Genomic DNA, 13697 nt, shown 5'->3' on the forward strand with positions numbered 1-13697 from the left:
AGGCAGCATCCAACGATGATGCCAGTCTTCAGGAGGCTCCTTCCACCTGGAGGCAACAAGCCACTGATCGGCTTTTTGCCTCCAGGCTACTTCCCTGGTGCCTGCTCCAGCCATCTTGTCACTCTTCTGACCTGTGAGGAACTGTGTACTCATCCCTGACCTCGTTGGGGCAGGGTGGGAGGGAAAGTTCCCCATACCACACTGCATGTGGTAGAGGCAGCCTCCCATTGATCCTTACCCTGTCTCTTCCGCTAGCCTGGCAGCAGAAAGAACCCCACAAACCCACACCCACACCACAAACCCTGACAAAAGCTTGGTTCAGAGAATGACTTTCAATAGGTTGCAGTAAAGTAGCTACTCTGCTACTTGTGAAATCATGGCCCACAATTTTAGCACCAGATGCCCCACGGACATGCAGTACACTCAGAGCAATAAAGGCAGCCCCCTTCCGCACACACAGTCCAGTCCCCAATAGATCGGCTCTATATCCCAGCACATAGGCTGGCTATCTCAGACCAACAGTGGCTCCATGATACTGCAGTACTGTAACGGTTTAGGGAGGATTCTGACTTAGAGGTGCTAACACATAATACTATAGATGGTAGCTTTGCCCCATTGTCTCCTCAGCCAAGCATATAAACCAAATGTTTGAATCTGTAGTTCCTCTTTTACTGATCAGAATTACTATTGCTACATGTCCTCAGTAGGATAAAACTAACCTGTCTCACAACAGTCTAAACCCAGCTCACATTTCCTATTAGTGGGTTAACAACACAACTCTTGGTGAATTCTGCTTCACAATGATAGGATGACCTGACATTGAAGGATTAATAGGAGACATTGTTATAAATGTTTGGCCACCCCAAGTCAATTATCCCTGTAGTAACTTTTCTGACACCTCCTTCTTGAATTCCAAAAAGTCAGAATGATATTGAGGCTCCACTTTCATGGGCTGTATTCATACTGAAAATTGAGATCAAGCAAGCTGTTGCCCTTCCGCTCTGCAGAAGGTTTCTGTCCGCCTTGAGCTCACTTTAGGACACCTGTGCTATGATTTGAAAGGTGTACCACCCCAGTCAAAATCCCAACTTGCCACTGTCCCTTGTGAGTGTCGTGCCCAGCAGGCACCAGGAGCTTGAAGCCAAAAGCAAGAGCCCCGTGAGTGTTGCCCCTCTGCCATACCAGGGCAAATAAAAAAATGATAAGAGTAGTGGTATTTCACTGGTGACCCAAGGGCCTCCTGCTTATTCTAAACCTCTCATGTCTCTTCACAGTGCCAGACTAAAGTCAAGTTTAACACATTATTCTTTCCTTGCTGAGCCTGTTCCTTTGGTTGTGGGTTTTCTAGACAGTAGGTCGGATCAGTAGGAATTTACTAATTAGATGATGAGGCATTTGGCTATCTTGTTCCACCATGCGGTGGCTCATTCTAGATTATTATTGCTGCCCATCCACATCAAATCCATCTTGCTTCCAACAACACAAAGATTGTCTTGGAGTGTAACTACATTTTGAGTTGCCCTCTCAGATGAATGAATCACATTTGGGCATAGACAGTGCCCCCTCCAGTACTACTGAAACAATCCTAACTTTACCCACAGATTGTCTCTGAGTGCAACTACATTTCAAGCTACCTTCACGGCTATGGTTATATGAATCACATTTGGATACACACAGTCCCGCCTCCAGTACTATTCTAAAATTCCAAACTTTACACATACAACTATGGTAACATTCATTTAATTTTAATACTGTTGGCATTCAACTAATTCTAGCAATGGCAAATGTTGATATAAGATAGTATGACCTCCAATACTATTCTAACAATCATAACCTTACACATACAACTATGGCAACATTGCTTACTGCACATCTTTTGCAAGTTTTTTGCTTTTTTCTCATCTACATGCTTTTTCCCTGCAATTTGTTTTCTGTTTTTATCTTCCAAGTAAAGAACCATTAGTACATTTATGTTTCTTTTGTTTTTGAAAACATTTTCCAATTCAGCCAGAAACAATATTCCTTCATTTGACCATAGTTTTGCCGGTTTCATGCTTGCTATAGCTTCAAGTCTAGCTTCAGTTTGTGCTTTCCGGTGTGCATGTCTTGCATGTTGCGACATTCCAATTTTTGTTCCAAATCTGAGGTTACGGAGGCTATAAATCAATGATAGCCCTCCTTTCTTTATTCTACCTTTGTAATTTGCATAAATGCATGCAATGTTATGAATCTCTGCTTCCTTGTCACATTTAAAGCAATAATATTTTAGGTAAAATCCTTTGTATTTATTGGAGACATGTTTCTTAAGTTCTTTGAATGGTCCCATTATGAAATCATAGTTGTATTTTTCATTAGGATATTTCCAGTTTGTGACTTTCTTGGTGACGTCACTTCTCTTGTCATTGGGTTTATCTTTGAAATGATAGACATCTGGCAGATTTCCAAGAACTGATATGACTGCATCACTCTTTGCTGATGAGGCTACAAATTCCATGTTTTCTCTGAGGTCAAAGGTTGGTTCACTGTCTATCAGTATTGAGGGTGCACAGGGTGATCTAATTTGTTTTGTGTTCATTGTGTTGTTAGCGCTATGTGTAGAATTGACAAAATAGGTGAGGAGGTTAATGATTTGTGTCAGAGGCAACACCTTTTTTTGCCATTTCTGTGGGGTTTTTATCACCCAGGAATACCCCATCCAGAATTGGGATCATTGGGCCCGATTCACAGAACTAACTTAAGACAAAATCCTAAACTTACTACCATTTTGGTATTCACAGAAGGCACTTACTCATTTTGGTATTCACAGAAGACACTTACTCACTTCGGTATTCACAGAAGTTAGGAGTCCTAACTTTAGGACTCCTAAATGTCTTCTGTGAATACCAAAAGTCTTAAAATTAGGATTTTTCTCAGTTTAGGAGTCCTAAGGTTAGGACTCCTAACTTTACAACTACTAAACTGAGAAAAAAACTAATTTTAAGGCTTTCGGTATTCACAGAAGGCATTTAGGAGTCCTAAAGTTAGGAGTCCTAAATTTAGGACTACTAAATTGAGAAAAATCCTAATTTTAAGACTTTCGGTATTCACAGAAGGCATTTAGGAGTCCTAAAGTTAGGAGTCCTAACTATACTACTACTAAACTGAGAAAAATCCTAATTTTAAGACTTTTGGTATTCACAGAAGGCATTTAGGAGTCCTAAAGTTAGGACTCCTAACTTCTGTGAATACCTAAATGAGTAAGTGCCTTCTGTGAATACCAAAATGAGTAAGTGCCTTCTGTGAGTACCAAAATGGTAGTAAGTTTAGGATTTTGTCTTAAGTTAGTTCTGTGAATCGGGCCCATTAACTTCACCTTTTCTCCATATCATGCACCCTGCCATGATAGAACCTGGTTAGGCCTATCTCTATAGTGGCATGGAGATAGTTACCAGTGGGACCTCTAGGAGGCAAAGGGTACTACGACTGAGAATGGGTTAAGAGAATCATAGTTACTTCATCACTTCGGCCTTCAAATCCCTTGTTTAAATATTTGTTGCTACCACTAAAATTTCCACCCAGGCCCTTGTTCTGGGCTTCCGCATTCACTACAGTAGCCCTCCTTCTCATCGCAGATTAGCACCCACAGCTCTCTGCACCAGCAACAGCCGAATTCAAATTTCCATGGCTACCATCCTGACATCTATATCAACTGACACCTTTTCTAGGGTCTGATGAGTGTCAAAATTGGACGCCCTAACACAACCTTCATTGCCAATTCTACTTACCAAAAGTGGCTGTTAGACCTGACAGTCTTAGGGTGGTCTTCCTCCCAACTTTTTTCCTACTTCCTCTACTTTTCTGACCTTGTTTTTGCTGGCTTTAGGACTCTGCATTTTGCCAATGCTAACCAGTGCCTGTGTTCTCTCCCCTAAACATGGTAACATTGGTTCATCCCCAATTGCCATATTTAATTAATGTATAAGTCCCTAGTAAAATGGTACCTCCTCTAACCAGGGCCTGTAAATTAAATGCTACTAGTGGGCCTGCAGCACTGATTGTACCACCCACTCAAGTAGCCCTTTAACCATGTCTCAGGCCTGCAATTGCAGGACATGTGTGTGCAGTTTACACTGTCATGTCGACCTGGCAAAACAACTCTAAACAGGCCCCAGCCTACCCCTTTTCTAGATATGTCACCCCTAAGGTAGGCCCTGTGTAACCCAGCGGGTAGGGTGCAGTGTATTTAAGAGTCAGGACATGTACTTTCCAGTTTATCATGTCCTGGTAGTGAAAAACTCCCAAAGTCTTTTTTTCTCTACTGCAAGACCTCTTTTCTCCCATAGGATAACATTGGTACTACCTTAGTACATTTTATAAGTGTAATCTCCAATTGGGAAGAAGTAAGACCCACTTCTGGTGTCTCTTGAATCCTAATTCAAAATCCTAACTTATGGTGAAGTCAGATTTTAAATTAAAATTCTTAAAATTCCAATTTTCTTTCTTTAGCCATTTGGTACCTTCTGCCTGTCTCTGACTAGTCTGCGGTGGGTGACAACTGGGCTTTGTATATTCCCCTTAGATAGCCTCACACAAATGGAGCTTAGGTGTGACTTGATGGGCCTTGATGGGTCATCCTGTCAGAATGGGAGGGAGGAGCCTTGCTCAGCCTCACACTTACAACTTAATAGGTTGTGTCCTGTCCCTACACAAGGGACTGCATAACCCTGTTGTGAGTCTGAAGCCAGGGCAGGAGGGGAGGACCTCTGTGCACTTAAAAGCCCTTCTTTGAAGTCTCCCTCACTTCAAAAGCACCACTGGGTATAAGTACTGGAGCTCTAACACCACCACTGAAGTATACTTCTGGATCTGTGACCACTCTGCCAGGACAAAGAAGTGTCACTCTTCTGGGCTGCTGCTTTGCTGGACTTCTGCCTTCTCTGCTGCCCTGCTGTCTGCTGTTCTCCTACCTGGGTGAGAAGGACTGAACCTGAATCACTAGAACCCAGAGTTACGCCAAGGGCTTGCTGGTTTGGCTCCTGATCTGAAGTCTCAGGACATACAAGTCTTCCAACCCTTCTACTGCTGTACCTGGACTCTGCCATCTGTGAGTCCGACCTGTCAAGTGATACCACTCCAGTCCTTGACCCTTGGAAGAGAGGCCTAAGGTACTTACTTCAACAAAACCCACACATTCTCTCTGGAACCAGCTCATTAACGCATTGTATGGATCACAACAGGCGCATCGCATTTGGAATCAGTGCAACACACTCGGAACCGAAGCAACTCCAGTGTTGCATGGAGAAAATCTATGCATCTCTTCCACTGCATGGCTCGACGCAACACATTGCTTCAGCTGCACCCCGCATCTTCTTCGACAGCTATACAGCACGGATCATGGTACTTTTCTTCAGTGGGCCAAACTGGGTCCCTGTATCTGGCCCGTGCTCCATCACAGTCGGCCTAAACTATTGACTTTGTCCCGGTCCGGCGTGACCAGATATTTCCAAGAAGTTCTTATTGATTCCAAGTGCTCTTTATAGTTATTCTTTAAAAATTAATAATCTCAACTACTACTTATTGGATTTTTGTCATTTTGATCTTGTTAGTTTATTTAATTAAAAGCTATTTTTCTAACCTAGGGGCCTATTAGACTGTCGGGCGAATCGCCACCACCCGCATGGTGGTGGCGATCCGCCCAACATTCTCCTCCGCCCGCATGCTATTTCCCCCGCCATGTTAGTATGGCAGGGGTGACCCCAGCAGACGGAAAGACCGTCTGCCGGTTTTCCGCCAGTCACACAGGTGATGGGGCGGAAAAGGGGCCTGATATGGTGGCGCTGTCTAAAAGACACCGCCATCCATATTATGATGGCAGCGGGAAGCAGTCTTTACGTGGCGACAGAAAGGCATGCGGTTTCTTCAGTTGGGGGCCCGTTGCAGGCCCCCAGGATGTTGGGGGGGCACATGCGGGTACCTATGGTACCCCCCTGCCTTGGCATGGACAAAGTGGCAGGCACCGTGCGGTGCCTGTCACTTTGTGCATGCCAAGGCACGACGTGCATTCCCAGCATTGTGGCGGGCTGTGCTCACAGCACCGCCCGAAACAATGCTGGGAAGAGAGGACACATCCTAATTGCCGGTGTGGGACCGCCGCACCACTGGTGGCCAGTCCCAGCACTGCTAGGGTTTCGTCCGCCCGCCATCCTAATAGGCCCCCTAGTGTGGAATCTTTTTGTGGGGTGTTTTTACTGTCTTACAGTTTGAAGTGTTACACAAATGCTTAACACATTGCCTCTAAGGTTAAGCCTGACAGCTCTATACCAAGCTGCCAAAGGGAGAGCACAGGTTAATTTAGAGTTACCTCTTACCCTGACTAGGACTGTGGTTGCTGTTTGACTAGGATTCATACCCCAGTCAACCTACAACCCAGGTTCTAACATTGGTGATCAGCAGAGAGGATAGGACTTGTGTGCGTGCAGTGCCATATAGTAACTTGGTGTACACTGCCCAGCCACATCCAAGACCATTTCAAGTTGTTTTTAAATTCTCCCTGATTGGCATTTTTTATTTTTTTCTCAAAATCTTGTGTCTGGCTGCTGGTTCTACATTTGGAATCATGGAATTTGAGCTGACCAACATGGAAACACACACAGCAGCTTGGCTTAAAGACTTTTGCAAAGAGTTTGGCTTCCTGCCAAGAGTGCCACCAAGAGGATAAAATTACAAAAAGCGGTGAGGGCCTGGACATAAGCCCACTCCGAGGAGAATGATGGCTTGGGGGAGCCTGATAATGGCTCTTATGAGGGACCATCTGCAGTGGCTAAGGGTGAAATACCTGAATTTGAGCGCCCTCTAAGAGCAGCAAGCAGTGTCTCTTCCCATGGTCTCGCCCCAGAGGAGCTGAAGGAGAGTAGGGAGGAGCGAGAATTCAAGCTGAAGAGAGCCAAATTAAAAATGGAGGCTGAAGAGAAAAAGGTTGAAAGGGAGGCCAAGATGGCTGAGGAAGAGAGAGCATTAGCAAAAAATAAAACCTTTACTGGCTCATGAACTTAGTATGACTGAGCTGGATATCAAGGCCAGGCAAGAAGATTCCAGCACTGATGGTGGCAGCTTACAAGCAGTACCTGATGGAGAAAAAAGTGTTTGCACACCCAATGGTTTGGTGGCTAGATATGTGGTGGGAGATGACATTGATAAATGGTTTTCTGCTTATGAAGTTGCACTGAAAGTTCACAGGGTGATCTATGGAAACACATGCCCATTCTTGGGAGGGAAACCCTTCTGATATTAGAGGTTGGGGATCAAACAAAGTATACCCCTATGAAGGCCATTTTAATTGCCAGATTTGGGCTGACCCTCGAAACGTATTGCCAAAGATTCAGGGACAGCTAGAAGCTCCCCAACAAATTGTGGCTAGATTCTTTAGATTACCCCAGGAAGTCAATGAATGGCTGGCTGAGTGAGGGGCAGCAAAGTTAGTGATTTTAATGGGCTGTGACATTTAATCATGAGACAGCACATGCTCAGTATCTATTTTCCTGAGTTCTGCCAGCACCAAGTGGACAGTGAGTTGAATATGCAATGGCATAGAATTCCCTTAACACCCATTGTCTTTCCACTACTGACTGTAGCATGGCAATATACTAGTGCACTAGGCTGATGATGTATCTCCGTACCTATTGCACGTTCTCTAACTGGCTTAGCTGTGAAATGCCTACTGTATTCCCAGTGGCACTCTGGAAGAGTTTTGACAGTAATTTTAGTTGGCCTGGGAGCATACTGTAGGTGAAGTTTGATCCTGTTACTTGCTTGCAGCCATGTCAATGATCACATAAGGAGAGGAGTGGTATTAAGTTGTTATTGCTTCATTCTGCCTACCAAATATGTTCATCCTCTGCCTGTGTACTCTCTCTTTCCCCTTGTCTACTTGTTTCTCAAAATAAGGGGCAAGGCAACAACTTCATTTACTGACATGGTGAAAAACATTTTTTTAAACTTTGGCATATTTTCTTAGCTTGATGTTGAAAATAATGTTGTGGCTTTGGTTTGATTTCGAATGTGTGCAAGCTGTATGCCATTGGTTGATATAGTGAGTTTTACCTAGTGATGGGGTGGAGTTGAGCCATGACTTTTACATCTCCCACTTTCTTGAATTAGCAGGTGTGTGAATGTGACTGAAGTCTTGCATATATATATATATATATATATCTATATATATATCTATATATATAGATATATATATATATATGTTCGTTATCTACTAATTTTGCTGACGTTTTCAGATGTCTGACTTTTTTTCATTTTCATATCATGTAAAAAATAATTTTTATAATTCTAAAAAAAACGTACAATTTTTTTTTCTTTTCTATTCCTTTTTCCTATGGTAATGTTAGTTTCATTCCCTGATTCCAACAATTTCTATGAGATTTCCTTTTTGTAGTATTGAGTAGTCTTTGGTTGTGTCTAACTAACTCCAAGGCTTGACTGGCGAAGATCTGAGACTGTTTGGGCTGTACTTCTACTGGAGTACATATTCTGTAACTTTGGTGCACAGTAACTTGCTTAATCTTTTTTTATGCATGATTTTGTATTTACATCTGCCCATCATTATTTTTCTGCTTAAACATCCCCTTTTCTAGTAGATAGTTCCATTTTCTAGCTTCTCACCCATCATCTCCCACATTTACTTCTAAAATGTATACCTACATGGTAGGAAGCTCGCTCTTTACATACTATATCAAAGTAAGGTCTAGTATGTACAGAGTCCAGTGGATCCCCAGAGGTATAGGAAAGTCTAAAGTAGATAATACATTTCTCCCTTTTGTGGTAGTGTGGTTTGAAGTACCGGGGATTTTAGGACCCCAGCGGTGCCAGGGATAGCACCCTATGACTTCGGGTTATCCTGTTGCTGTAGTATTATAAAAGACGCTCTCATGGTAATGTAACAAAGAACTTGGCAAAAGAAGCTGAAATATGAAAAAGACATCTTTATTAGACATTAAATGAGTGAGACTACGTCGCACAGAAGCCTTAGCAACTGAATGAAGCAGTCTGCAGAACAAAAACCAGTCTTCTGTTTTATACAGAATATTACGCTTTGGGCAACACCGCCCCTGTTTTACAAGTGGTCATTCACATATTTTGGCTTCAAAGAAAAGGCAGGGTCATGATGACCATCCCACATTCCAGTTAAACCAGCCCACAATTATTTACCCAGCAAGGCTCAGATCCCACATCAGATATCGATAGGCCCCAATAAACATGAGCATCTCCTGTTTGGGAAACAAGCCATAAAGCAGGAACAGTCAGGTGTGAAAGAGATTAGCTGGAGGCTCGTGTTTAATGTAAAGGCTTTTATGGTGTGTCAAGCCCTGATGCTAATCACAGGTGGCCAGAGGACGGGGAACTCGTGAGACCGGACTGACCTAGGGGAGTGGAGCCAAGCTGCCCAGGTCACAAAAATGTCAAAGGAAAGCACATGTGCTCTAAAGGCCCGTATTTTCTTCATAATATGTAGCCTATGTGAGGGCAACCATAAGATGGCCACCGCTCTAAGATGGAACCCACGTAGTGATGTATAATATCGTATACATAGTGCATTTATCAATGAAACGTTATATAAAGCACTTGTACATACCGCATTGGCCATTCGCGGTTTGCTAATACCGGGATAGACAGGGGTAGGGCCCTGCCTCCTACGTGGTCCCAAATTTTGAAGTACCACAGACCCTCCTTTTGCCCTTACATAGGCAATAACTATACTCTCATCAATCCGAGTCTAGGTCAATATTCATGAAGTCATGGAGATGTTGCTGTAGCATCATCCTATTACTTAGCTCGTTTTCTGACACATGTTTCCTTACACATGTAGTAGCACAAAGGCCACATATGGCGGGACAAAATAAGGAATACCTCTGTCTTTAGTAGGCGGCATAAGATCACACACCCAATAATTAGTGATGTTCACTACTAACTAATGTTGATGCAGAAGCTGTACAAAAGAATTGCTTACGAATTCTAATCTTTTAACCTGCCCATGTTCAGGATAGGGTGAAAAGAGTACAAAGAAGCAGTGGTAGGAAAAGACATAGGTTGGGAAGCGGGTGCAGAAGTCAATTGAGTAGAGAAAAACGATCCCACCCATAAATGACAATGTCATGCTGGAAAAGACACTAGAAAACACGTTATTAAGAACATATAAACAACGGGAGAAAGTAGTAACCACTATTGCAAATTAAATAATAGTTTTTCACAACCCTAAGCAAAAAGCAAATCCCAAAATTATCTAGTAAAATGTTTTAGGGCTCCTATGCAATTCAGTGATTTGTTTTGTATGTTCAGGTGAAACAGTGGTGACCCTCATCAATGCTCTAAGGTGAAAAGGGGGTACTCTTTCCACAGATAATGGACTTTATTCTGCTTATACTAAACAGAATAGTACTTTAAAACAATGCCAGCAAAACAATCTGTCTCCTTAACACCTACTCTATACAATCACACGGAAACCTCTTGTGAAACCACCTATGCCCAGAGTCCGTTCAAATAGCCTCTCTGGCAGGCTTCTATTGTCCATCAAATCTTCTTCTGTTGTTTTCTTTTGCATGGGCCTCTTCATTCAAGCCTTTCATGAGAAAAGTACTGCTTAGTTGGAGTGCCCTCCTGGCAAACACCCACAGCTCACTCGAGAGTCTCAAATTCTCAAGGCAGTGCACCTGTATCTTTCCTCTGCGGCAGACACTACAATAATATGCTCTTCATTGGTCATGGGCACAGATCATCTTGTGCAGACCCGGGACCATTCTCAGGATCCAACACTCATCATTCGGTGTCAGAGGACGCTCAGGCTGTTCTTCCATGGGCCCTAGAATTAGTGCCTTTTGTCAATCTTGGATTCGCCGGTGCACTGCACTTCCATTGGAGCAAAGGGAAAAGAGGGGGGTGTGTGGCCAAAAACTCAGGCCAAGGGGCTCAAAGGACTGCACACTGTCAGAGGTTACCAGCACATGACAGGCGCTCTTGTGCACTGAAATTCTGGTTCTGTGGCAAAACCAGCTCCTCCTTCTTTTCTGATGTTGAACGCCTTCTGATGAAGCAAGTGCGATGCTTTAAACAGTTCATTGTATAACAAGGGGACTGTAAACAGGCGGCCTGCGGTCTTTCAAAGGAGTGGCCACACGCCATGGGACAATTTTGGTCTAGAATACACTGTCATTCTCAAAAAGCAATACAAATATAAAGGCAGTAGGTAAAACAGCGTCTCTAATCTTTTCAATTGGGTTTCCGTGTGAGAGCCTCCATCATCTAAGGGTAGATAACTACACAAGAATTCTATCTACATGGATGTCTTCACATATGGTGGCATTGTGTAATGGGGCAAACACATTTGTTTTCCTCTCAATGATTACATCTAGGTGTTCCTAAATTTCTTATCTAGAACATCTCAATAGAGAAATCACACGGTACAGATTATCATGGGCATGTAGAAACCTTTCACATCAGTTGCACTATGCAATATACAGGCTAGTAGTCAAATATGCAAACAAAAGACAAGAACTAGAGGGTCCTGATATTTGCATGATTAGAACACATCTGATCCCACCAAAAATTAGAGCTTCAGGAACAAAAGGGTAAAAACCACATTAAAAATAGACATTGAAAATTTGTCATGTTCAAAAAGTAAACGCAAGATATCTCCCTTTGAGATGGAAAACTTGTCTTACTATAATATTGAGTCAGTTAGCCAGTCTATCGCTACTCTGACAGTCAGGATGAAAACATTGAAGCAGGCCTAAGGAACATTCTTGAAGATCAGTCTGGTCATACAAAAGGGAATTATACATAATATGGGGGTCCCTGGTACATCACTGTAGTCTGGAAGTGTGTACCAGAACAATACACCTACAATAATAAATGGGCTGACTGGTGAAAGGAATACGGAAAAGGGAATTGGAACTAGGACACAACTAAAATCCCCAATCACTAAGCATAATGCGACATTGGGCAGGGAAGAAACAAAAGCAATAAAAAATAAAAATCTATAGGAAGGACAAGAATTTACTTGGGTGATAGTCAGGCATGTGATGCTACACCAAGAGTACGGTGATACACAAAAGGCAAAAGTTACACAAATTTTAACTCTACCGCTGGCGACTACACCATATACGGTACTCCTAGGTAATATTCCAGTTCCTTCTTCAGGGAAAAATGAAAACCTGGTTTTCTTTTAAGGAACAAGAGCCATATGCTACTTAGGAAGCAAAACATCATTAACTAATGTAATATAGAAATGAGGCCACCTTGAGTCACAGATCTATAATTTCATCCTTAGGTCCAATCAAGGATACATAAATGTAGGGCTGCCTGTTCCTTAAGGGAAGGGGGCAGTAACGTGACTAACTGCAGGTGACACACTTTGATCCTGTATATCTCTTTTTTTCCTTCACTACCCCATTATAGCCAAATAGACATGCACTGGTGAAGTGTTGTCTCTCATGTTCACAGCATGAAATATCATTATCTGTGGAATTTAGTAACCAGAACAAGTTCAACCAACTGTTGCGTAGCGATGGGCATCGTCATGACCATCCCCTCACAACACAGGTAAACTTGTAATAGTATCAAAAGCAGCAACAAAAACAACAAAAACATGCAAAAAATAATAAAAACGCACAAAACGTCAAGCCGTCAGATATACTTGCTGTATATCAAGCACAAAAAGCATAGACAAAACAATAGCATATGTAATAAGCGGTGACACACAAACACCATGTCATGTACTTTATGCACTGTAAAACTGCAGCCCAAAACCCAATATTTGGGCCTGTTTAATTTGTCAGGTTTAAAATCCTTACCCTCCTTTTTGACAGTAGAACACCAGGCAATGGAAATCTGCTGTCAAATATAACTTTACTGTCTCTCTTCTAACATACAGGACCAGCAAGAACAATTCATGATAGAACCAAATACACAAAAATAAATTTCCATTACTTAACTGTTACCCTCTTGTCAGTCACCATGCAACATCCAGCCACTTTAGTTTTTACCTTTCTAAAAATAAAAATCGTTACACTGACACTCCATATTAATTTGGCACCTACAATTTCCACTGTGAAAAATAAGTCTTAATTGTCAATTCGTTCACACTTAGCATGTAGCCTTAAAAAAATTTAGAATCTTATTTTCTGTCTAAGACTTAATGCAACACTTCGTTTTCTGATAAATAAGAGCTAATAGCAGGCATCATTCTATTTTTTTTTTTTTTTTAGAGCGAGACACAAATGTATCAGTTCTGTAAAGCATTTAACATGATGTTTGGGCTTTCAAAGAAACCCCTTTTCTATATTTTCCCTTTGGAATTAAGTTCTTTAGTTTTAGTGATGTTGTTATGGAGAAACCAGAAACCCCACCTTTAGAGGCCCGTGTAGCAAGGTCATTCTGCATTCCACAGAGGCAAGGCCCTAATTTAAAAGGTCATAAATGTCAACTCCATTGTTTACGGGAAAACTAAAGATAGCATCTCAGCAGCCAGCCTCTGCAGCTCTCCCAGCTCCCAGCTCCCAGCTTCCGCCACTCTGAATTTGTCAAAGCCAGAAGGCCTTCCTAATTCCTCCTAACTTGCAATAATTCACTCTATTTTGAAAAATAATTTCTCCTTTTTAGGCACTAAAAAAATTATCCCTATTCCCAGATTGTTAAACTACATGTACTGTGAATAATTC

General features: G+C 42.3%; 1 pseudogene; it reads right to left on the reverse strand.

The window, feature by feature from the left end:
- Positions 1-307: 307 nt before the first annotated feature.
- LOC146866095 (28S ribosomal RNA) lies at positions 308-1324 on the reverse strand (annotated as a pseudogene).
- Between the last annotated feature and the right edge of the window lie 12373 nt (positions 1325-13697).

Source organism: Triturus cristatus, chromosome 2_1 (assembly GCF_964204655.1).
Source record: "Triturus cristatus chromosome 2_1, aTriCri1.1, whole genome shotgun sequence".
Classification (NCBI taxonomy): domain Eukaryota; kingdom Metazoa; phylum Chordata; class Amphibia; order Caudata; family Salamandridae; genus Triturus; species Triturus cristatus.